Below are 25,576 nucleotides of genomic sequence, written 5' to 3'. Positions count from 1 at the left end.
AAAATGAAGTCAGCAGCTTAGTCAAGGAAATAAAAAAAAATGCTGAAGAAAATAGCATGCTAAAAACAACTTAGGTCAAATGGATAAAACAGTTCAAAAAGTTATTGAGGAAAAGAATGCATTGGCCAGATGGAAAAAAGAGACAAGAAAACTCTGAGGAAAACAAATCCTTCAGACAAAGAATAGAACTCAAGGAGACTGCTGAATTTATGAGAAATCAGGAATCAATACTTCAAAGCCAAAAAATGAAAAATTAGAAGAAAATGTGAAACATTTCATTGACAAAACAACTGATATGGAAAACAGACTTAGGAAAGATAATTTAAAAATTATTGGAATACCTGAAAGTCATGATCAGGAAAAGAGCCTTGACATCATTTTCAAAGAATTACTACAGGAAAACTGCCCTGATATCCTAAAATCAGAGGGCAAAATAGAATTGGAGAGAATCCACAGATCCCCCAAGAAAGCGATGCCAAAAAACCAACCCCCTAGGAATATTATAGCCAAGTTCCAGAACTCCCAAATCAAAGAGAAAATATTACAAGCAGCCAGAAGGACACAATTCAAATATAATGGAGCTGCAGTCAGGATCACACAGGACTTAGCAGCAACTCCATTAAAAGCTCGTAGGGCTTGGAATATAATATACAGGAAGGCAAAAGAGCTTAGAATGCAACTGAGAATCAACTACCCAGCAAGGCTGAATGTCCTCTCCAGGGGAAAAAAGATGGACTTTCAATAAACCAGGGGAATTTCAAATGTTCCTGTTGGGATGGCCAGAGCTGAACAGAAGGTTTGATCTTCAAATACAGGACTCAGGTGAAGTATAGAGAGTGGAGGAGAAGGGAAAATATGAGGGACTTAATGATGATGAACTACATGTATTCCTGTATAGAAAAATGACACTGATAATACTCATATGAACCTTCTCAGTTAATAGAGCAGGTAGAAGGAGCTTTTTTTTATTAGAAGCACAGGAGAAAGCTGAATTTGAAGATAAAATATGGTGTAAAAATGGAATCAATAGAAAAAAAGGGAAATGTAATGGGAGAAAGAAAAAGGAGAGGGGGAGTAGGCCAAGATATTTCATATAGTAAGATTTTCCTTTATTACAATGAGCTATTGTAATGATATGGAAGGGGGGAAGGCAAGGGGGAATGAGGGAATCTTCACTCTCATCAGAGGTGGCTAGGAGAGGAAACAGCATATATACTCAATGGGGTATAGGCATCTGCAGTAAGAAGAAAAGGGGGGGACAGGGGGAAAGGGGGAATGTGAATGATGGAGGAGAGGATGGGCTATGGGGGAAGAGTGGTCAGATATTACACATTTTCTTTTTTACTTCTTGCAAGGGGCTAGGATTGGATGGCCTGTCTGGGACCATAGGGCCAGGTGGATGCTGGGCCTAAGGGGTGGTACAGGGGCTCAGGGCCTTGTGGCCCCAGGGCCAGGGATCTGTCTGCTGCACCACTCAATTCCCCTACAGCAGAGTCAGATTGAAAGGAGAGAGAAAATATAGTATGGTAGTGGAGAAATACAAGAGGAGGGATTTGCGATCAGCAATGGCAACAGTGGAAAAATATGGAAGTAACTTTTGCGATGGACTTATCATAAAGAATGCGATCCATCCGCGACAGAGTTGTTGGTGTTGGAACAAAGACTGAAGCACATTTTTCATTATTATTATTATTATTATTATTTGGGGGGGTGCAGAGCAAATGGGGCTGTGTGGCCTGCCTGGGGCCATATAAGCAGGGTGATCATTGGGTGTCTGAGGCTGGATTTAGACCCAGGGGTTCCTGGCTCAAGGGCCAATGCTCTGTCTGCCACCCAGTCACCCCTACTATTATTATTATTTTATTATACTTTGGGTCTTTTTTTCCCTTTTTTTTGGTTTTTTGCAGGGCAGTGGGGTTGGGGTGGCTTGCATGTCAGAGCTGGGTGATTGTTGCGTGTACAGTGCCAGACATGGGCTCAGGTGCTTCTGGCTCCAGGGCTGGTCCCCCGTCCATTGCACCACCTGGTCATACCTACAATTTTTACTATTTTTTTTCTTTTTAATTTCAATTTTTTCTCTCCCCTTTACTTTATCGCTTAAGCAAATCTACATTTTTTGAGGGCAGGGGTATTTAGTTTACTCTTACACAACAATATTTTATTAATGTATAAAAATCTTTATTTGTACAAAATGAGAATAAATAAATATTAAATACAAAAAAAAAGAAATCAAGAGTGATGGGATTTCAGAAAAGCCTGGAAGTATTTGCATTAACTGACTTTGAGTGAGATGAGCAGAACTAGAAGAACATTGTACACCCTAACAGCAACATGGGGGTGAGGATCAACCTTGATGGATTTGCTCATTCCATCAATGCAAAAATCAGGGACAATTTTAGAGCACCTGCAATGGAGAACACCACCTGTATCCAAAGAAACCTGTGAAATTTAAGCAAAGACCAAAGTCTATTACTTTCAATTTTTTAAAAAAGTGTCTTATGTACAACATAACTTTGCTATCTCTAATATTTTATTTTCTTCTCAAGGATATGATTTCCTCTCAACACATCTAATTTAGATCAATGCATAGCATGGAAACAATATAAAGATTATCAGACTGCCTTCTGTTGGGCGATGAGGGGAGTGAAGGGAGGGTGGGGAATAATTGTCAAATTCAAAACCTTACAGAAAAATGATAGGTATATTATTGGAAAAGTATAAAATATTAAGAAAACAAAAAACTAATATTAAAATTGCTGTGGGGGGGAAGGAGGGAAAGGGGGGGGGAATTGTAAAATTCAAAAGCTTACCAAAAAATAACAGATAGAAACTACTATTTCATATAATTGGAAAACAAATAAAATATTTATATAATAAAAAATTTTTAGAGAACAGGAAGTAGTTAAAATGGAGTCACTGATTAATGGGGCAATTTAACACTGACATGATGAGTTTGTTATTGGTATACTTTTTTTTTTTAGTTTTTTCTTTTACAAGTCAGTGGGGTCACACAGCTAGGTAATTATTTTGTGTCTGAGATCAAATTTGAACTCAGGTCTTCCTGACTCCAGGGCTGGTGTCTATCCACTGCACCACCTAGCTGTCCCAATTATGCTTTATAAAGTATACTTTAAAAAAAAACAAGCTTTATGACATGAATATTCAGTCCTTTTTGTTCTTTGTATTAGGCAATGTTGATACAGAAAATAAAATTTTTTAAATAGGGAAAAAAATTGCTGCCTTGAATAGTTTGGTGAATTATAGATCATTTTTCCTATCTTTGATTTCCTTGGAGTTTATGACCAGGAATGTGGCTAGATGCTAGCTATTTAGAAACTTGAAAATATGAGCTTGTAAAGAGAGCAGTAAGGAGGACAAGGAGAAAAATTTATACATTAATGACAGTATTTTAAAGACAACTTTGAAATAACTAAGAACACTGATCAATGCAATAACCCAATATAAATCCAGAGAACTCATACATTTACCCATCTTCTGAAAAAAAAGAAAAATGACTCATGGTGCAGAATGATACAAATATTTTGGGGCATGACCAGTGTGGAAATTGTTTTGCTTGACTATGCATATTTTACAAAGATTTTGTTTTTTTATCGAGGGTTGGATGGGAGAGAAAGAAAAAACATTAAATTACAAAATTAAGTAATCCTATGTGAACACTTTTGTGACAAAAATTAATAACAAATAGTGAGCACTAGCTAGGTGCAATACAATGGGAGAGGAATTACATGGCATACAAGGATACAAAAGACATGATCCTTACCCTGAAGTAACTGTATCCCATATGATTGGAGAGACAAGATAAAACAAAATAAAAAGGTGACTAAAAATATAAATAATAGCCTATAACTGCCACTACTATTATATACTGTATACTATTATATTCAAATGAGTTGTATGTATCACAAGTGCTAAGAGTTCAGAAGTTCAAAAAAAAGAGAATGAAAAGAAATCATAGTCACAGATCTAGAGGTGGTGACCTCAGAGGTCAACTAATTCAATTTCTTCATTTTACTTAATGAGGAAACTGAAACCCAGGGAGATTAAGTAAATTGTCTATGCTTACCCAGGTATTGTCCATTAGTATTTGAACAAAGAATTCATGTTCTTTCCTCATCAAAATTTTCCCTTTTCTGAACTTCTCTAATATTGGGTTCTTTTTTTATCTTAAAGATACTTTAATGTCATTAAATATTTCCCAATTACATGTAAAACAATTTTAACATCATTTTTGACAATGAGTTCCAAATATTCTCTATCCTTCCATAATTCTTCTCTCCTTGAGAAGGAAAGCAATTTAATATAGACTATACATGTAAAGTCATGCAAAACATATTTCCAATTTAGTCATTTTGCAATAGAAACAGAAAAAAAATCCCAAGAAAAATGAAGTTTAAAAAGTATCCTTCATTCTTCTTTCATAGTTCATCAGCTCTCTCTCTCTCTCTCTCTCTCTCTCTCTCTCTCTCTCTTCTCTGGAATTGGATGCATAGCATTTTTCAACATGGGTCCTTTGGAACAAAATAGCTGTCTTTAACAGTGAGTTATCCTTAAAGTATAGCGTTTATGTACAATATTTTCCTGGTTCTACTTACTTCATTTTGAATGAGTTCACATAAATCTTCTTATGTTTTTCTAAAACCAAATTATTTATCATTTCTTATTTTTTTTAATATTTTATGCTTTTATTTTTAAATTTATTTTTCCAGTTACATGTAAAAATAATTTTAACATTTTTAAAATTTTGATGTCCAAATTCTCTTCTTCATTTCCCTCATTGAGAAAGCAAGTAATTTGATATAGGTCATACTTGTGCAGTTGTACAAAACATTTCCATATTAGTCATATTGGTGAAAGAAAAAACCAGACCAAAGAAAGAAAAATAAGAAATTTTTTAAAAGCATGCTTCAATCTGCATTGTGACTCAATCCAGTCTTTCTCCAGAAGTAGATAGCATTTTTCATCATTCAGTCCTTTGGAATTGTCTTGGATCATTGTATTGCTGAGAATAGTTATTATTCAAAATTGATCATCATATATTATTGCAATTATTGTGTATAATGCTATTGTATATTCAATATTGCTATTGTACCGTGTACATTGTTCTCCTAGTTCTGCTCATTTCTTTTTGATCAGCTCGTGTAAGTCTCTCCAGGATTTTCTTAAAGCAAATTGTTCACCATTTTTATAGGACAATACCATTCCATCACAATCATATACCACAACTTGTTTAGCCATTCCCCAATAGAAAGGCATCCTCTTGATTTCTAATTTTTGTCAAAAAGAGCTACTATAGATATTTTTTGAACATAAAAGTTCTTTTCTTTTTTAAAAAAAACCTCTTTGGGACATAAACCCAAGTATGGTATTGCTTAGTCAACAGGTATGCATAGTTTTATATAATTTAGTAGAGCTTATTTTTTTCAAATAATTTATATAGTATTGGAATTAATTGTTCAATGAATGTTTGGTAGAATTCATTTATAAATTCATCTTTTCCTGCTTCTCTATTATTTTTGGTGACACCAGTATCCTTCCAGTCACATAGGCTACATCCTCAGAGTCCTCTCACTCAATATATCAAATCTGTTACCAATTCTTGTCTCTTTCTAAACATTTCCTATATTGGTACCTCTTCACTCACACAGCCACCATCCTCATATAGGCTCTCACTATTTCGCTTCTCAACTACAGCAAAAGCTGACTGCTTGGTATCCCTTCCTTAAAGATCAGACCATGGCACTTCCCACCCCCACTCAACCAAATCCAATGACTCCCTATTGCTTCCAGAATCAAAAAGTAAACCCTCAGAATGGCACTTAGATCCCCTTACAACTTGACCTCTTCTTATCTTGCTAGTATTCTTACACTTTATTCCCTTCTAGTCTTCTTGCTATTTCTCATACAACTGCATTATTTTCCAAATCTGTGCACAGATCTGTCTCTACCTCCTGGCTTCACTGGCTTCCTTCAAGATTTGGCTAAAATTTAGTTTTCTTCAGAAGAACACCTTTTCCTGGTCCCACCCACTTACCTTACACACACACACACACACACACACACACACACACACACACACACACAGACACAGAGACACAGACGGACATACAGAATTTTCCTTCTGAAATTACCTTCCATCAATTCTGCACACAACTTACGTATACATACTAATTTACATATTGTCTCTCCCATGAGAATGTGAACTCCTTGAGTGAAAGGACCATTTTTTTTTGCCTTTAACTATCATCAGAACCTAGCAAAGTGCCTGCCACTAAGCATTTGATAAATATCTCCTGATCCACAGATCCTAGAATCTAGTCATTGATCTTTCCCTTAAACCTCACTGCCTCCCTAAAAGGACTTTTTCACCAGAGACTCAGAGATGGGGTTGAAGAAGGGAAGGACTTGTTCCACGTAAAGGAGGGGCATTTGAGTTTGACATTTGAAATAAAAAACTGACATTGGTGTCAACATGGCCAGAAGGACTCAATCTCCAGTATTTAATGACCTGGAGACCAGTCAAAATAGTGCCCTTAATCACTATCTCCTCTTCCCACTTTTCTTTCTCTCCTGCCACTCAATGTGTGATTGACTAGTTATGGGTGCTGTTATCAGCATGGTAAGAACCCTGATCAAATGATTCCTCTCCTATGTAATAATTGGAAAATTTACCACCTCTCAGTAAGGCAGCTAGGTGGCACAGTGGATACAGCATTGGGTCTCAAGTCTCGAAGGCCAGCATTCATATCCAGCCTCAGACACTCACTATGTGCCTATAGGCAGGTCATTTAACTTCTCTTTGTGGGTTTCCTCAGTTGTAAAATGGGGATAATAGTATCTAACTCAGAGGACTGTTTTGAGGATCAAAAGAGATAATATTTGTAAAGTTTTTAGGACAGTATTCGGAACATAGTAAATTCTAGATAAATTCTTTTCCCCTTCCCCTCCCCCTCCTTTAGCTCCCATATCCCTATGTTCAAACACAGGCCCTCCAAGACAAAGATTCTTTTCTTCTGTTGTCTCTCTCTGCATGCCTTCCATAACCACTTCAATCATTTTTGTTGTTGCTGCTTAATTATTTCATTTATGTCTGATTCTCTGTGATCCCATTTGAAAAACATACTAAAGTGACTTGTCATTTCCTTCTCCAGTTCATTTTATTGAAAAGAGACTGAGACAAATGAGGTTAAATGATTTGCCCAAGGTCACACAGTTAATGTCTGAGACTGGATTTGAACTCAGGAAGAGGAGTCTTACTGATTTCAAGTCCTGTACTCTTTGTACTGCATCACCTAGATGTCATCAGTCATACATGTCTACAATCCTCCTCCTTCCCAGTACCCACCCCCTAACCTCAGTCCCTTGTAGCTTTTAAAATCTCTATTCTATAAAAAAGAAGCTCCCCATCATACTAGATCTCCTTGCTTCCCGTTTTCCACAAGCAATCTATTTTCTAGTGCTTAATAATGTTGTCCTTCATTTTCACAGAAGTCCACGATGACAAAGAGATGATGCCAGGGCAAGCACATGAATTGGAAATGAATGAATGAATGAGGGGGAGCTAGCTAAGTCACCAGCCTCACTTTCTCCTCCAGAGCCATCTGGAATGACCAGATAAGGATCAAGATGACCTGATCTATCTGCCCTGGATGTGAGGCAATCAGTTTTAAGTGACTTGCCCAAGGTCACATAGCTAGTTAGTGTCTAAGGTCAAATTTGAACTCAGTCCTCCTGACTTGAGAGCTGGTGCTCTACAGAAACCTGGTTCTCTCCAGAAGACCTTATCACCCTGGTTCTTGAAGGCAGGCAGCTCCTTCTCTCAAGAGCTCCAACACAATGGCCAAGAAGAAGAGTGAGCCTATTTCTTGCTCCCCTTGACCACTTTCATTTCCTTTGATTCAATAGCTGAAGAAGAGGAGGCCCTTCTCCTTTTCAAAGTCAAGCCCTACTATTTTTTCCTTAATCTCATTCCTTTAGGAGTCTGCCTCTTCTAATATCCCTTTCTACTGATCCTTTCCTAGTTCATTAAATAGACTTCACTGAAATATCTTACTTGATAGCTCATGTCCTCCTCATTGCCAAGCACCTAGAAAAAGAGTTGTCTGTTCTCTTTCATTCTATTCTTACACCACTCAAACTCCTTAAATGTACTGACTTCAAGATTTGATTGAAAAACATTCTTTCCAAAGGCAGTGGGGTGAAGTGGCTTGCCCAAGGCCATACAGCTAGATAATTTTTTAGTGTCTGAGGCCATATTTGTACTCAGGTACTCCTGACTCCAAGGGCCCACCCTCTATCCACTGTGCCACCTAGCTGCCCTGGTTTTGGTATTGTTAAGAAATACCCTCTCATGCATTTTCTTCTCCTCTGATTTCTGTATCACTACTTCCTACTTTCAGTTTCTTCTCTATCATTTCCTAAATTCAGGTATTCTTCAAGGCTCTGAGTCCTCTTTTCTTCTCTCTCTTTATGTTCTACTTTGATTATCTCATCAGTTCCTATCCATTCAATTATAATCTTACTTTCTCTTTGCTTTAATTTCCACATTCAGCTATGCCCTATAAGGTCACCTTTGGCTCAAAATCTATAACCCTAAGAATGAATTAATGAATGTATTCTGCACCTTTGTATTTTTACCATTTGCCACAGTGCTTTGCACATACTAGTCACTTAAAAATGTTCATTCATTGAAACCAATCCAATTCAATTAAATCTATATAAAAAGGACAAAGGACCCACAAGAGTGGTTTAAGTTCATTGCTCTGAGAATGAGTCTCAAACTCCATTTTTAGCAAGAAAAATCTTTAGATGTCTGTGAGGCCATGGCATTATGGATAGAAAACTGACATTAAAAGTCAGGAAGAACAGGGTTCAAGCCCTACCTCTGTCATATAGTACCTTAATGACTGGGCAAGTCATTAGCCTCTCAATGTCTCAGGTAATTCTAAAATTATGTTTCAGAATAAGTGCCAATTTGCTTTCAGAGAGGAACTTCCCATACAAGACTCCCCAAAATGGAAGAAACCACATGTTTGGCCATAAGAATAGCTAGAGACATATACAAATTGTTCCAATTGTCCAAGAACCAATACTGGTTCTATATTCTGCAGGGAACTAAAAACAGTACTAATAAATTTCTGCCTTTAGTCAGTCATATAATTTCCCTAGGCCAACAGACTGCCTCTAATAAAGATGGACATATTCTTGGAGCTGGTGGATAGGATCCTTAGTTGTTCACTATGATATGCCCTTTATGAGTTGAGAATGTTAAAAATATACCCTGATCATCCCTAAATAAAGATTCAGAATAATTAAGTGCTATAACAAGAAGGGATAACCCTATCTAAGACACAACTGGAAATAATGGAAAGAGAATCAAGAGACCTGGGTTTGAAACTTACCTTAGACAATTGTTAGCTATTTGACCATGGGTGAGTCACATTCTCAGAATCTCTATTTCCTCATTTGGTATATGAAAAATCATATTTGCACTACCCACATCACAGGGTTGGCATGATGGAAATGATTTTCAACCCCAAAGTGGCAAATAAAATTGAGTAACTGAGTCTAACATCCTCAATTTATACTTGAGGAAGCCAAGGTGAAATTTCTTGTGGAAGAACATGTGGCTAGTTAGAAGTCAAGTAAACATTCTATACTATCTATGTCTTCTGACTCCAAGCTAATATATTCCTACTTCAGGGACCCTTTCAGAATCCTTTCTGAACTATGTGGTTTTTCACCTGTGTAACCATTCTGGAGTTCCATGTTCAACTCTTTCTAACCCCAAAACTCAGATTTCTGGTTTACTGTTCAATGTCATGTCCCTGGAAAGCATCAAATTGGCCAGGGGTGAGTAACCCTGGGTCATTGTATTTGGAATCAGGGTCAAAAGTAAAGTGGAATTTTGAAGAGAAAGCAGGGGTGGAATGGCAGATGGGATGCTAGGGCCTGGGAGAAGCCTGTTAGGAGCAATTCTACTGATTCTCCACAGGGACGATTGGATGTGGGGATGGGGCAGGGATGAAGGGACTGGGATGAGCATCTGGGAGAACAGATGGACTAGAGGAAAGGATGCTGGAGATGACAAAGGTTTGGCAAGAGGGACCCAATTCTGTTTATTTTTAAGTGGGGGAAGAAAACTAAAAATAGAAACTGGGTGGGTTTGAGCAGCTGGACAGAGTTCTTCCATATAATTACCAAAGTGTTTATTTTTCTATTGAAGGCAGAATGCAAATAGCTAGGAAATGACAAGAGAAAAGACTGGTAAAGACTAGGGTCAATGAGCAACTCAAAGAGGCCACAGTGCCTGTCATTGTGACTATCAAAGGCTAGGTCCTGATCCAGAACAGGTGGAGGGAGAGACCATAACTTCAACAAAAGATTCTGGTGGCTATCTTTCCTCTGTGAAGCTTTCTTGAACTAACTCTCTACTAATCACAAACCTGCCACAGTAGCCATGTCCAATAGCTTTTCCTATTCTATGATAAAATAGAAATGTCTCTTTGGGTTTCAAGATCCTTTAAACCTGGCCTCAACTTATCCCTGCAACTTCAATGGAAACTATGCCCCTTCTCACTGTAATCTAACCAACTGGTTTTCTCTGTTTTGATAATAATCAACACTCCATGTCCCATCTCCGTGCTTTTTTCACTGGCAGCTTCCAGTGCCTCAAAGGCACTCTCTTCCCTTCTGCCTCTAAGAAACTTTCTTTTCCTTCAAGATGCTACTTAAACACTGCAGTTTCATATAGATGGTTTTCTATATAAAGCCTTTCCAGATTCCCTGAAATATGTGTCCTTTCTTTCCAAATTAGCTTAGATTTAACTTTGAATTTGTTTCTATTTCTTCTGTACATATATTTAATATGTTTTTGTTGTCTCCACAATTAGGCTGCAAACTCCTTATGAGTAAAGATTATTTTATTTATTGCAGTTGTCTTCTTAGCACCCAGTAAAGAACCTGGCATTTAGCTTCGTGACCAACTGATTTCTTTTCTCGAGGAAGTGTTATTACTATTTATGGGTATAATTCTAATTCCTTCAATTTCTTTTTCTTCTCTTATTGCTGAAGCCAGCATTTCTAAAATAATATTGTGGTGATAATGGGCATCCTTGTTTCACCCCTGATCTTATTGGAAATATTGCTAGCTTATCCCCATTGCATATAATGCTCGCTGATGGTTTCAGATAGATACTGCTTATTCTAAAGAACAATCCATTTATTCTTATGCTTTCTAGAGGTTTTAGTGGGAATGGGTGCTGTATTTTGTCAAAGGCTTTTTCAACATCTATTGAGATAATCATATATAGTTAATTATACTAACGGTTTATATATAGGTTATAGTATATCCTACTGATAACTTGCTGTAATCACTTTGCTAAAATTTTATTTAAGATTTTTGCAACCATATTCATTAGAGGAATTGGTCTATAATTTTCTTTCTCTATTTTGACTCTTCCTGGTTTAGGTATCAGCACCATATTGGTTTCATAGAAAGAGGCAAAGTTCCATCTTCACCTATTTTTCCAAAGAGTTTATATAGAATTGGAACCAATTGTTCCTTAAAGTTTTGATAGAATTCACTTGTGAATCCATCTGGACCTGGATATTTTTTCTTAGGGAGTTCAATAATGGCTTGTTGAATTTCTTTTTCTGAAAATGGGTTATTTAGGTATTTAATTTCCTCTTCATTTAACCTGGGCAACCTATGGTTTTGTAAATATTCATCCATTTCACTTAGATTATCAAATTTATTGGCATACAGTTGGGCAATATAGTTCTGGATTATTACTTTAATTTCCTCCTCATTGATGATGAGTTCACCTTTTCCATTTTTAGTATTAGTAATTTGGTTTTCTTTTTTAATCAAATTAACCAAATGTTTATCAATTTTATTGTTTTTCTCGTAGAACTAATTCTTGATTTTGTTTATTAGTTCGATAGTTTTCTTGCTTTCAATTTTATTAATTTCTCCTTTACTTTTTAGAATTTCTTTTCTTTTTAAATATGTAAGGCAATGAGGTTAAGTGACTTATCCAAGATCACATAGCTAGGCAAATATTATGAGTCTGAGGCTGCATTTGAACTCAGGTCTTCCTGACTCCCAGGATGGTGCTCTATCCATTATGCAACCTAGCTGCCCTAGAATTTCTAATTTGGAATTTAATTGGGGATTTTTAAATTGTTCTTTCTCTAATTTTTTTTTCAGTTGCATGCTTAGTTCATTGATTTCCTCTTTCTCTATTTTACTCATATAAACATTTAAAGATATAATATATCCCCAAATAACTGCCTTGGCTGTATTGGTATGTTGTCTCATTTTTGATATTATCTAGGATAAAATTATTAATTCTATCTATAATTTGTTGTTTGATCCACTCAGGCTTTAAAATGAGGTTATTTTGGGGGTTTTTTGTACGGCAATGGGGTTAAGTGGCTTGCCCAAGGCCACAGTGAGGTAATTATTAAGTGTCTGAGGCCGGATTTGAACCCAGGTACTCCTGACTCCAGGGCCAGTGCTCTATCCACTGCGCCACCAAGCCACCATGGTTATTTAGTTTCTAATTAGTTTTAGGTCTGTCTCTCTATGACCCATTATTACAAGTGATTTTTATTGCATCATGATCTGAGGAAGTATTCCCTATTGCTACCTTTCTGCATTGATTATGAGGTTTTTTAATGCCCAAGTACATGCTCAATTTTTGTGTAAGTGCCATGTACTGCAGAAAAAAAGTATATGTCTTTCTATTCCCATTCAATTGTTTCGAAAGGTCTATCATGTTTATGTTTTCTAATATTCTATTTACCTCCTTAACTTTTTTCTTGTTTATTTTATGGTTAGATTTATCTAAATCTGAAAGAGAAAGATTGAGGTCTCCCACCAGTAAAATTTTGCTGTCTATGTATTTCTGTAACTCATTCAGCTTCTCCTTTAAGAATCTGGATACTAGATCACTTGGTGCATACATATTTAGTATTGAAATTGCTTCATTGGGGGGGGGGTGGCTAGGTGGTGCAGTGGATAGAGCACTGGCCCTGGAGTCAGGTGTACCTGGGTTCAAATCCGGCCTCAGTCACTTAATAATTACCTAGCTGTGTGGACTTGGGGAAGCCACTTAACCCCATTACCTTGCAAAAAACTAAAAAAAAAAAAAAAGAAATTCTTCATTGTCTATAGTACTTTTAGGAAGATATAGTTTCCTTCCTTATCTCTTTTGAGATCTATTTTTCCAGCTGCTTTGTTTGAGATAAAGATTGCTACCCCTGCCTTTTTCACTTCAGCTGAAGCAAAATATATTCAGCTCCAACCTTTTACCTTTATACTCTCTCTCTCTCTCTCTCTCTCTCTCTCTGTATGTATGTATACACACACACACACACACACACACACACACACACACACATGCTTTTAATGAATTTCTTTTAAGTAGCATTATGGGTATATTTCTAATAATTGGTTTTTTCTTTTCTCCTCTATTAGATTATAAGCCCCTGGAGTGAAGGAACATCTTTTAATAAATGTATGCTAAGATTCACAAATCCTGTATGTGCTCCTGATAAATGTTTGTTAATTAACTTGTCTGTTCTCTCCCCATTTTTCTTAGAACAAGTTATAAAGATCATACATGGGGAGGCTAGGTGGAGCAGTGGATAAAGCCCTGGCCTTGGAGTCAGGACAATCTGGGTTCAAATACAGGCTCAGACACTTAATAATTACCTAGCTGTGTGGCCTTGGGCAAGCCATTTAACCCCATTTGCCTCGTAAAATCCTAAAAAAAATAAAATAAAAAAAATAAAGATCATGCACCTTGACCCTGCCAAATTACCACAAAAATACACACATGAAGGTCAATCTTCTGCAGAGATAGAGTAAATCTAATAAGGAACAGAAATTGGACATATGCCTAGAGACATGTGAATCTTAACAAGAAGACTTTAAATGGAAAAATAAAGGAGGAAAACTGCTCAACTGACAACTAAGTGAAGTATTACAGAGGGTACTAGATATGAAACAGAGGAAAAAGGAGTCCTAAAGATGTCTAATAATTCACAGGAGATAATATCTAGGAAGAGGAGCAGTAATAATAATCTAAATAACAGAGATAAATATTAAGCAAAGTGAATTAGAGATCTCGCATGGCTATAAATAATGACTTCAAAAGTATCATTGAGGCTGTGAGATGTAACATATGACTGAAATATGGTAATGGAAGAGTATACCTTATTCAAGAGATCTAAGCTAAATAAAAAGGATGGTGAGATAGTTATGTCTTCAAAAAATACAGAGATCTGAGAAATGGAAGGAGAAAGTATAGTAGAAAATAAATTAATAATGGTAAGACAAAGAGAAACAAAAGTAAGAATGCAGTGGGACTTTGAAGTAGACTTCCAAAATACGAGGAAATGGATGTTAAGTTCCAAAAACTGAGAAAGAGAAATATTTTTGGAATTAATGAGTTACATGCACCTGCTAGAAGTATTGTCTTTGCTTAAGCTGATCAGTAAATAAAATCCTAACTTGCCTTAAGAAATTTCAACTATCAAAAAGGTATAGGAGATGATCAAGAAAAAATGTTTCAGGTCTGATTCTGACTAGGAGCACTTGGTAACTAAAATAAAAATTATGGTAACTTAAGGAAAAGTAACCATGCCTTCTGAAATTTATATCTGTGAAAAAGGATTTTAGAGAAATGATAGGTAGGATTCTTTGATTTAAGATTGCTTTTTTTCTTCCAACTATAATTTAAGATTGTACATGGGTAATCTGCTCCAGGGAGTTGGAAGGTAATTAAGAAGAAAATTCTAATGTCATAGATAATCCTAAAGGGAGAAGCTGCCTAAAATAAGACCCCTCTGGATTCACAAAGAAATAACTGAACCACTTGGAATTTTGAAAGGCATGTTCAGAAGGGAAAGGCAAAGTCAAGTAACTGAATATAAATGCTAGAGTGCAATGGTTCAGTAGGAACAATGTCAAAAAAGACTAAACTTCAGGAAAAAACGTCATGCATGAGCTGAATTCTAAGAATGAAATCGTTTAGGGTTATTTGGGGGCAGGGATGGCAAAAGGAGATCAAGGAAAGGATAGTGCCATAGCTCAGGGTAGAAGGAACAAAAATAATGTACCAAGAAAAGAAGATAGAACTGCCTAACTCCTTTTTTGCTTCTATTTTCTCTACCAAGGAAAAAAAGTGTTTTTGGCAGGGAGAAAATGAAGAAAAATGGTTAAAAGGCTACTGAAATCCAGCATAAGAAGAGTTTGAGAACTTCTCACTGTCTTCACTAAGTTCAAATCCCTAGCACAGATGAAGTTGATTTCATATTAGAAGATGATGTAAGGTTTGTTAAAGTGCTAAATCAAGAAAACTGAGAACAGAAAAGATAAAGACAAATTTTCTATTTTCAAAGAGTAAGATGTAAGGTGGACTTTTCAAACTATAGAGTCTCTAGACCATTGAACCTGATTTGAATTTTCAGTTCAATTCTAGAACTATTATTTAAGGAGGGGAAGCAGCAAAGTATGGTGAACATAATGAGATCTGGGTTCAAATCCCACCTCTAATGCTTACTAACTGAGTGGTACAGAGAAATCAATTGATCTCTATATGCTTCAGATAACTTTTTGTTTTTAGAATTTAACAATTGGATGGTTGCAATCTGTGAGAAAGAGGGAGTTTCTACATTGAGATATTCTCATTCTGATGAAATGATAATGTATCTTTCCTGAATTTATTCAGGTATTAGTAAAGGAATAGTTAATGAACATTTAGGAAAGAAAATGGTGGTCAAAATGTGAGTTAATCTAAAAAAAGAAAACCCATTAGACTAAACTGATTTCTTTTTCCCAAAAGATTAATAGGTCTGACTGACAAGTAGAATACCTCAAACACAATATACTTGAGTTTTAGAACAGTGTACCACGATTTATTAGGGGATGTGGAGGGAAACAGACAAGTAAAGGAGGAAAGATATTGAAGTACTTGAGTATGTGGCTAGGAATACACTGTTTAGGGAAACCAAGTTTATAAGATGGGTAAGTGAATGGAAGGAGTTGGAGAGGAAAAATGGTCTAAATTCAAGGCAAAGAACAGGAAAACAAAAAGGGAGGTTAGGGTTGGATAGAGCTTTGGGATTTATCAATATCCTTCTTTCTTTTTTTGTAATTTAATATTTGTTTATTCTCATTTTGTACAAACAATGTTTTTTTATACATTAATAAAATATTTTTGTTTAAGTGTAAACAAAGTACCCCTCCCCCAAAAAATATAGACTCACTTGACTGATAAAGTAAAGGGGAGAGAAAAAAATTAAATTAAAATAAAAAATAGTAATAATTGTATGGCCAGATGGCGCAGTGGATGGAGCACCAGCCCTAGAGCCAGGAGCACCCGAGCCCATATCCAGCCCCATACACCCAACAATCACCTAGCTGTGTGGCATGCAGGCCACCCCAACCTAGTGCCCTGCATAAACCAAAAAAAGAAAATAAAAAGACCTAAAATAAAATAAAATAGTAATAATATTAGGGGCAGCTGGGTGGCAGACAGAGCACTGGCCCTTGAGCCAGGAGCACCCGGGTCCGAATCCAGCCTCAGACACCCAATGAACACCCTGCTATGTGGCCCCAGGCAGGCCACACAGCCCCGTTTGCCCTGCAACCCCCACAAAATAATAATGAAAAAATGTGCTTCAGTCTGTGTTCCAGCACCACCAACTCTGTCATGGGTAGATCTCATTCTTTATGATAAGTCCATCACAAAAGTTACTTCCATATTTTTCCACCATTGCCATTGCTGATCGCAATACCCTACTTTTGTATTTCTCCACTACCATATACTATATTTTCTCTCTCCTTCCACTCTGACTCTGCTGTAGGGTAGCTGATGCAGCAGAAAGATCCCTGGTTCTAGGGTCAAGAAGCCCCGAGCCCCCATACCACACCTTAGGCCCAGCATCCACCTTGCCCTATGGTCCCAGACAGGCCATCCAATCCCAGCCCCTTGCAGAAAGTAAGAAAGAAAATGTGTTATATCTGACCACTATCCTGCCATGGTCCATACTCTCCTCCATCACTCACATTCCCCCTTTCCTCCTGTCCCCCCCTTTTCTTCTTACTCCAGATGTCTATACCCTATTGAGTATATATGCTGTTTCCTCTCCTAGCCACCTCTGATGAGAGCGAAGATTCCCTCATTCCCCCTTGCCTTCCCCCCTTCCATATCATTACAATAGCTCATTGTAATAAAGGAAAATCTTACTATATGAAATATCTTGGCCTACTCCTCCTCTCCTTTTTCTTTCTCCCATTACATTTCCCTTTTTTTTTCAATTGATTCCATTTTTACACCATATTTTATCTTCAAATTCAGCTTTCTCCTGTGCTTCTAATAAAAAAAAGCTCCTTCTACCTGCTCTATTAACTGAAAAGGTTCATATGAGTATTATCAATGTCATTTTTCTATGCAGGAATACATGCAGTTCATCATCAAATCCCTCATATTTTCCCCTTTTCCTCCTATCTCTATGCTTCACCTGAGTCCTGTATTTGAAGATCAAACCTTCTGTTCAGCTCTGGCCATTCCAACAGGAACATTTGAAATTCCCCTCGTTCATTGAAAGTCCATCTTTTTCCCTGGAGGAGGACATTGAGTTTTGCTGGGTAGTTGATTCTCAGTTGCATTCTAAGCTCTTGTGCCTTCCTGTATATTATATTCCAAGCCCTATTCCAAGCCCTATGATCTTTTAATATAGTTGCTGCTAAATCCTGTGAGATCCTGATTGCAGCTCCATGGTATTTGAATTGTGTCCTTCTGGCTGCTTGTAATATTTTCTCTTTGATTTGGGAGTTCTGGAACTTGTCTATAATATTCCTGGGTGTTGGTTTTTTGAGACCTCTTTCTCAGGGGTATCTGTGGATTCTCTCCATTTCTACTTTTCCCTCTGCTTCTAGGATATCAGGGCAATTTTCCTGTAGTAAGTCTTTGAAAATGATGTCAAGCCTCTTTTCCTGATCATGACTTTCAGGTATTCCAATAATTTTTAAATTATCTTTCTAAATCTGTTTTCCATATCAGTTGTTTTTTTCAATGAGATGTTTCACATTTTCTTCTAATTTTTCATTCTTTTGGTTTTGAAGTATTGATTCCTGATTTCTTGTAAATTCAGCAATCTCCCTGAGTTCTATTCTTTGTCTGAAGGATTTGTTTTCTTCAGAGAGCTTTCTTATCCCTTTTTCCATCTGGCCAGTTTTGCTTTTTAAAGCATTCTTCTCCTCATTAACTTCTTGAGCTGTTTTATCCATTTGACCTAAGCTGGTTTTTAGCATGCTATTTTTCTTCAGCATTTTTTTTGGATTTCTTTGACTAAGCTGCTGACTTCATTTTCATGATTTTCCTGCATCTCTCTCATTTCTTTTCCCAGTTTTTCTTCTAACTCCCTCATTTGATTTTCAAAGTCTTTTTTGAGCTCTTTTGATTTTCAAAGTCTTTTTTGAGCTCTGTCATAGCCGGAGTCCAATTTCTGTTTTTCTTGGAGTCTTTAGATGCAGGAGCTTGTGCTTCCTCATCTTCAGACTGAGTGTTTTGATCCTTCTTGGGCTCATATGCAAAATATTTCTCAATGATGTCCCTCTGTTTCTCTGCTTGCTCATTTCCCCAGCCTTAGCCTGTTTTGGAGGTGCTTCCTGAGCTTTGGGGACACTCCCACAAGGATCTCAATGTGTGAGGCTCTGTCCTCCCTCTTGGTCTGTGAATGACCATATGCGCCCCCCTCTGCCATGGAGCTGAGGTGGGGGGGCCCTGCTGTTCTGTGGGGGGGCCTAGACTGCGATCAGGATCTAAATGTGGTCAGAACCCCAGAGTCCTGTTCCAGGGGCAGAGCTCAGCAGTCTCTTTCTTCACTCCCCTCCTTAGGTTCAATGGGCTCATGTGCTGGGGGATCCTAATTACTGCTCTGCCTGCTTTTTTTTCTGGGTCTGCCCTGCTGAGGCCATGCTACTTGCTGTGTGCCCTGAGGGCTGGACTTCATGTGCTCACTTTGGCAGAGGTCCCCTGCTGTTCCCCCAATTTGTGCCTGTTGTTCCCCAGGGTGTGAGTTAGGAAACTGCCCCCCCCCCCCCCACTGCTGTGAGCTGCGGCTCCCAGTGCTCTGGGGCTGCCTCCGGGAGGTTAAAGTTCTTTTGCTCTTGGCAGGCCATCCCTCTGGAGGGCCGCCCCTCCAACCCCTGGGAGCAGAGCCTTTCTGCTCTTTTCCAGGTTACCTTGAGTAGGAGAATTGCCTCACTGGGTTCTTCTGTGGGTTCTGTCTCTTGGAAATTTAGTTAGAGTCCTTAGTTTAGAAGTTTTATGAGAGAGTGCCCAAGACATGATCCGCTCTTGTCACCATCTTGGCTCCGCCCCAAAATAACATCCTTCTTTCTTTCTCTGCTCTGCTCTCTGGGCAAGGAATAACTCTTCTTTTGCTAAGGTTATCTCCTCTATTTGTGTCTGTGATCCTAACCTCTCATATTTTCCAGATAGTTTTTCTTCATTACACATATGAGGAAACAGGTACAGAAAGGTTAGTTTAGTGACTTGCCCAGAGTCATGAAGCTAGTAAATAACTGAGGCAGGATTCAAATTTTAGTCTTCCTTTGTTCTGTCTGAGATCTCTAGACAAAAGGTAGAGATGCCAAGAGCTTCAATTTAATTTATAGTTGAAGATTGGACCCCTCTCTGGATTTTGACTTCTGGACTTCCAGCCAAGATTGCAGAGAAAAGACAGGCACACTACTAAATGTCTCCTGATCTTCCCTCATATAGAATATGAAACATACTTCTTAACAGAAATCTGATCTACAAAACCCAGAAAGAAAAGTCAGGAGAAGAATATCTACCTCAGGATCTGTCTTCCAAGAACATGGGTGAGTCCCAGCACAGAGGGTGGATTCTGCCAGGAGCAGGGAACACAGTGAGACTGGGAGCCTGGATTAGCCTTGGATTAGCCTGATCAGTATCAGGGCAGTAACCTGTGAGCCTGAGGGCCTGAGGAGCACCAGCTTGATCTGCAGCTCTAGCCTGGTCAGCCAAAGGGACACTGGCCAACTAGGGAGTAGAGGCATTGGTTGTGGCGCTGACCATCTGGAGCTTGTGGGCAGGGCTGGAGGGAAAGTTCCAGTGCAGGAGAGGTACAGACTTCAATCCCTTGGATCCTCTGGTCCAGAGGAATTCAGAGTCCTTACCTTCATTTCAGCTGAAGCCTCTTCCCAGAACAAACACAATTACAACCCACCTTCAACTGAGCAGCAGAACCAGCTCAGCTGTGAATAGGGAGAACGATGACCCCATCCCAGGGTACAGGACACCACTGATCAAAGATAAAAATATTCAACAGTTTCAATCACTCCCTCCAGGTCAAGGGAGAGGGCCTCAATCAAGGTCACAGAAACTCTAGAGAAAGTAACCAGCACACCCCTACTGGCCAGCTGGAGATATTACACTCAGTGAGTAAAAGCCTCTAGGGATCCTAACACCAAACCTCTGTGAGCCAGCCCCTCCCCAACACAAGGTCTTAGGATAATGAAGAAAGGAAAGCACAAAGGAGGGTCCATAGAAAAATTCTTGGAAGGAAAAGACACTAACTTGGACAGACCTAGACTCTCTGAGGAGAATATGACCTACTCTCCAGCACAGAAAGACTTCCTTGAAGAAATAAAGGAGTTTAAAAATGAATTGGAAAAATTTGGGAGAGAAAATTAACACTTTGCAACAAGAAAACAATTTTCTCAAAAGTTAAATTAGTCAAATGGAAAACTCTTACAAAAATAGAATTGACCAATTGGAAAAGGAGTTGCAACTCGGAAATGAAGAAATTCTTCTCTAAAAAAGAATGGAGGCTGTGGAAACTAATGATTTCATGAGACAGCAAGAATTTGTAAAAAAAAATAAAACAAAAAAAAAATCGAAAAAATGGAATAAAATGTAAAATACCTCATCAGCAAAACCACTGACCTCGAGAATAGATCGAGGAGGGACAACCTGAGAATTATAGGCCTTCCTGAAAACATCAAAGAGAAAAAAAAGCCTGGACTTAATATTACAGAATTTAATGATAGAAAACTGCCCTTATATCATGGAACCAGAGGACAAAATAGTTACTGAAAGAATACATTGGCCAGTCCGGGAGCAGCTAGCCGCCTCGCGTCCGGGGTACCCCTCCGCATCCTCACCAGCCACCTCGCTTCCAGCCCAGATTCACACCAAAATGGAAACTTATGTCAAGGATCAGCTTATTTTGAATGTCTTAAAGGAAGGCCAGGTCCCCCATAACAAGATCACTGTTGTGGGGGTTGGTGCCATTGGCATGGCATGCGCTATCAGTATCTTGATGAAGGACTTGGCTGATGAACTTGCCCTAGTTGATGTCATAGAAGATAAGCTAAAGGGAGAGATGATGGATCTCCAACATGGCAGCCTTTTCCTCAAAATACCAAAGATTGTTTCTGGCAAAGACTACAGTGTAACTGCAAACTCAAAACTGGTTGTTTTTACTGCTGGGGCACATCAACAGGAGGGAGAAAGTCGTCTTAACTTGGTCCAGCGAAATGTGAATATTTTTAAATTCATCATTCCCAATATTGTTAAATACAGCCCTAATTGCAAGCTGCTTATTGTTTCCAACCCGGTGGATATTTTGACATATGTGGCCTGGAAGCTGAGTGGCTTTCCTAAAAATCGTGTTATTGGAAGTGGTTGCAATCTGGATTCTGCCCGTTTCCGTTACCTAATGGGGGAGAGACTTGGTATCCATTCTTCAAGTTGTCATGGATGGATTCTTGGGGAACATGGAGACTCCAGTGTTCCTGTGTGGAGTGGTGTGAATGTTGCCGGTGCATCTCTAAAGAATCTTTATCCTGCTTTGGGAACTGATAGTGATTCAGAAAATTGGAAGCAAGTTCACAAACAGGTGGTTGACAGTGCTTATGAAGTCATCAAGCTGAAGAGCTACACCTCTTGGGCCATTGGCTTGTCTGTGGCAGATCTGGCAGACAGCATTATGAAAAATCTTAGGAGAGTGCATCCAATTTCCATCATGATTAAGGGTCTATATGGCATTAATGAAGATGTCTTCCTTAGTGTCCCTTGTGTCTTGGGGCAGAATGGTATTTCTGATGTGGTGATGGTAAATCTGACTCCGGAGGAGGAAGCCCGTTTAAAGAAGAGTGCAGAAACTCTTTGGGGAATCCAGAAGGAGCTGCAATTTTAAAATTTTAAATGTGCTTCCATTTTACTGTCTTGAGAACATGACAGTGATTAAGGGATTGTGTATGATGTGCTATGATCAAATTGTTCCTCTGATTTAGTAATTGAACACCAGAAATGTAAAACTTAAGAACACACTCTAGACTCTAGACTTCCTAAAGTTAGAAACGGGGAATACAATGTGACTGTTTGTTAAACCCTGTTATTTGCAAAGTGATGCTGGATCAGACTTGTACAGTCATAAACATAGTTACTGTCAAGCAGAACCACAGGTTATGTCACTGCCTATTTTGTAGGTGCTAGTTTCCAAAAGGTCCATAACATTCTTGGACACAACACCATACATACTAATAAAGTAGCAATACTTTATTGATACATTTTATCCTTCCATCCATTAGAGCTCTTTAGCATGGCCCCATGAATCACCTTTCCAGAGGACCTGATTTTGTCTACTTATATATACTATTTCAATAGTTGTAAATTTCAATATTATATAAAGATCTATGTATGCACAACGATGCAACCAATTCAACAAGTGTCATACTAACCCAAATACTGAATAAACAACAAAATAACTGGAAAAAAAAGAAAGAATATATTGATCCCCTCTGGAAAGAGATCCTAAAATGAAAACACCAAGGAATGTTATGACCAAATTCCAGAACTATCAGATAAAAGAGAAAAATACTGCAAGTAGCCAGAAAGAAACAATTTAAATACCAAGGAGCCACAGTAAGGATTATTCAGGACCTGGCTGCATCAACATTAAGGGATTGAAGGGCCTGGAATGAGATATTCTGAAGAGCAAGGGATCCTGGAATGCAGCCAAGAATCTACTACCCAAAAAAGCTGAGCCTTCTCTTCCAGGGGAAAAGTTGGACTTTTAATGAAATGGGACACTTCCAACAATTCCTGATGAAAAGACTAGAGCTAAAGAGAAAATTTGTACATGAAACAGGAGGTACAAAAGACACATGAAAGAGTTAAAAAAAAAGAATAAAGAGGAAAAAAAAAGAACTGCTATCCAATAAGATGAAAATGGCTATAACCCAGTAGGAAAAAGATTCTCATAACTCTTGAGAAATGTAACTCTATCAGAGAGAAAACACTTAGCCAGAAGGAATGGACACTCATGACTTATCCATGGGACTGCTGTCCAATGGGAAGCATTGGATATCCCTATTTGGGAGAAAGACTAACTTGTAACTATTAGAGAGAGAATATGCTTAGCCAGAAGTGATGGATAGTCATGATTTTCTGAGACTCAGAATGATTTAAAAACAATATCTCCTTAAAAGGGGGGACAGGAAGGAGATGGGAGGATGGAGGAGACTGAATGGGGTAAATCTCATTACATAAAGTGGTACAAAAGACCTATTGTAATAGAGAGGGGAAGAAGGGAGAAGATGGGAAACACCTGAATCTTCCTCTCATCAGACTTGGCTTAAAGTTAACTTACACACACTCAGTTAACCTTTCAAGTATTAAAAGGGGAAAAGGGGAGGGGGGACGGAGACAGGGAGGGGAAGAAAAAGGGGAACTAACAGAAGGAAGAGAAGGAAAAAGGGAAAGGGAAAAGAAAGGGGAGGGGGAGGATATAGGAGGGCAAATGCACTGAAGGTAGTGGTATTCAGAAACAAAATACTGGGGAATATTGATAATGTGAAAAAGGGGGGAAAATACAATCAGAGGGAAGATAACTTAGAGGGCAATAAAGAGTTAGTAATTTTAACTTTGAATGTGAATGTAAGCAAATAAATGTAAGCAAATAGCAGAGTGGATTAAAAACCATAATCCTACAATATGCTGCTTACAAGAAACTCATTTGAAGCAGAAAGATACATATAAAGTAAAGGTAAAAGGTTGGAGCAAAATACATTTTGCTTCAGCTGAAGTGAAAAAAAGCAGGGGTAACAATCCTTATCTCAGTCAAAGCAGCTGCCAAAAATAGCTTTAAAAGACATAAGGAAGGAAACTATATCCTCCTAAAAGGTATCATAGACAATAAAATGATTTCAATATTGAATATGTATGCACTCAATGGGATAGCATTCAAATTCTTAGAGGAGAGGCTGAAAGAGCTACAGGAAGACATAGACAGCAAAACTCTACTGGGGGAGACCTCAACCTCCCACTCTCATATTTAGATACATTTAATCATAAAATAAACAAGAAAGAAGTTAAGGAGGTAAATAGATTGTTAGAAAACCTAGATATAATATACTTATGAAGGATATTGAATGGGGAGAGAAAGGAATACACTTTTTTTCTGCAGTACATGGAATTTACACAAAAATTCACCATGTACTAGGGCATAAAAACCTAATGATCAACTGCAGAATGGCAAAAATAGTTAATATATCTTTCTCAGATCATAATGCAATAAAAATCATATGCAGTATTGGGCCAAGGAGATATAGACCCAAAACTAATTGGAAACTAAATAACTTCATTTTAAAAAATGAGTGGATCAAATAACAAATTATAGAATGAATTAATTATTTCATCATAGATAACGACAATAATGAAACAACATACCAAAACCTATGGGATTCACTCAAAGCAGCTGTCAGGGGATATATTATATCTTTAATGCTTATATGAATAAATTAGAGAAAAAAGAAATCAATGAACTAAATATGCAACTAAAAAATTAGGGAAAGAACAAATTAAAAATCCCCAAGTAAATACCAAATTAGAAATTCTAAAAATTAAAGGAGAAATTAATAAAATTGAAAGCAAAAAACTATTGAATTATTAAATAAAACCAATAGTTGGTTTTATGAAAAAAACAATTAAATTAAATTAAATTAAATTAAATTAAAAACAATAAAAATTAAAAAAAAAAACCTTTGGTCAATTTGATAATTGATCATGCAATAATTCAACATTATGTACCAGACACAGGATACAGTCCTTGCCCTCAAGAAGTTTACTTTTGACAGAGTAAAACAACTTGTAAGGCAAATAAAGTAAACCAGTTATACAGGGAGCTAGCCCCACTTGTATATTAGTGTGAAAATAATTCTTTGTTTGAGAAAGGGTCTCTTTCTATACCTCAATTTTACTTCTCGTCCTTCTCAAAGAAACAAGCAAAAAAATGATTTGCTGTTGTCTACTGGTTCAGACATTGACTATCCCCCAAATGTTAGGAAGACTCCAGAGGCAGACTCCAGAAGCAAAAGAAAACTCGGTGTCAATTTGGGTACTTCATCACTTGATGCTAATTACCAGAATGACACTGATATAAATCCAGTGCATATGAATTGAGTCCAGCAGCTGCTTGCTATGCTTTTTAAAGCAGATTTTATTTCTAG

The 25,576-nt window shown here is 37.7% G+C and overlaps 1 protein-coding gene and 1 pseudogene across 2 annotated transcripts in view; one reads left to right on the top strand and one right to left on the bottom strand.

Moving 5' to 3' along the window:
- Nucleotides 1-25,576, bottom strand: part of HHAT (hedgehog acyltransferase) — a 505,442-nt gene that overhangs the window by 122,932 nt on the left and 356,934 nt on the right. The window lies entirely within an intron of this gene.
- On the top strand, nt 21,250-22,278 carry LOC141513093 (L-lactate dehydrogenase A chain pseudogene; annotated as a pseudogene).

The sequence above is a fragment of the Macrotis lagotis genome, chromosome 2 (assembly GCF_037893015.1).
Source record: "Macrotis lagotis isolate mMagLag1 chromosome 2, bilby.v1.9.chrom.fasta, whole genome shotgun sequence".
In the NCBI taxonomy this organism is placed as follows: domain Eukaryota; kingdom Metazoa; phylum Chordata; class Mammalia; order Peramelemorphia; family Peramelidae; genus Macrotis; species Macrotis lagotis.
Note: the sequence above shows the minus strand (reverse complement) of the source record. Positions and strands in the feature narration are given on the sequence as shown.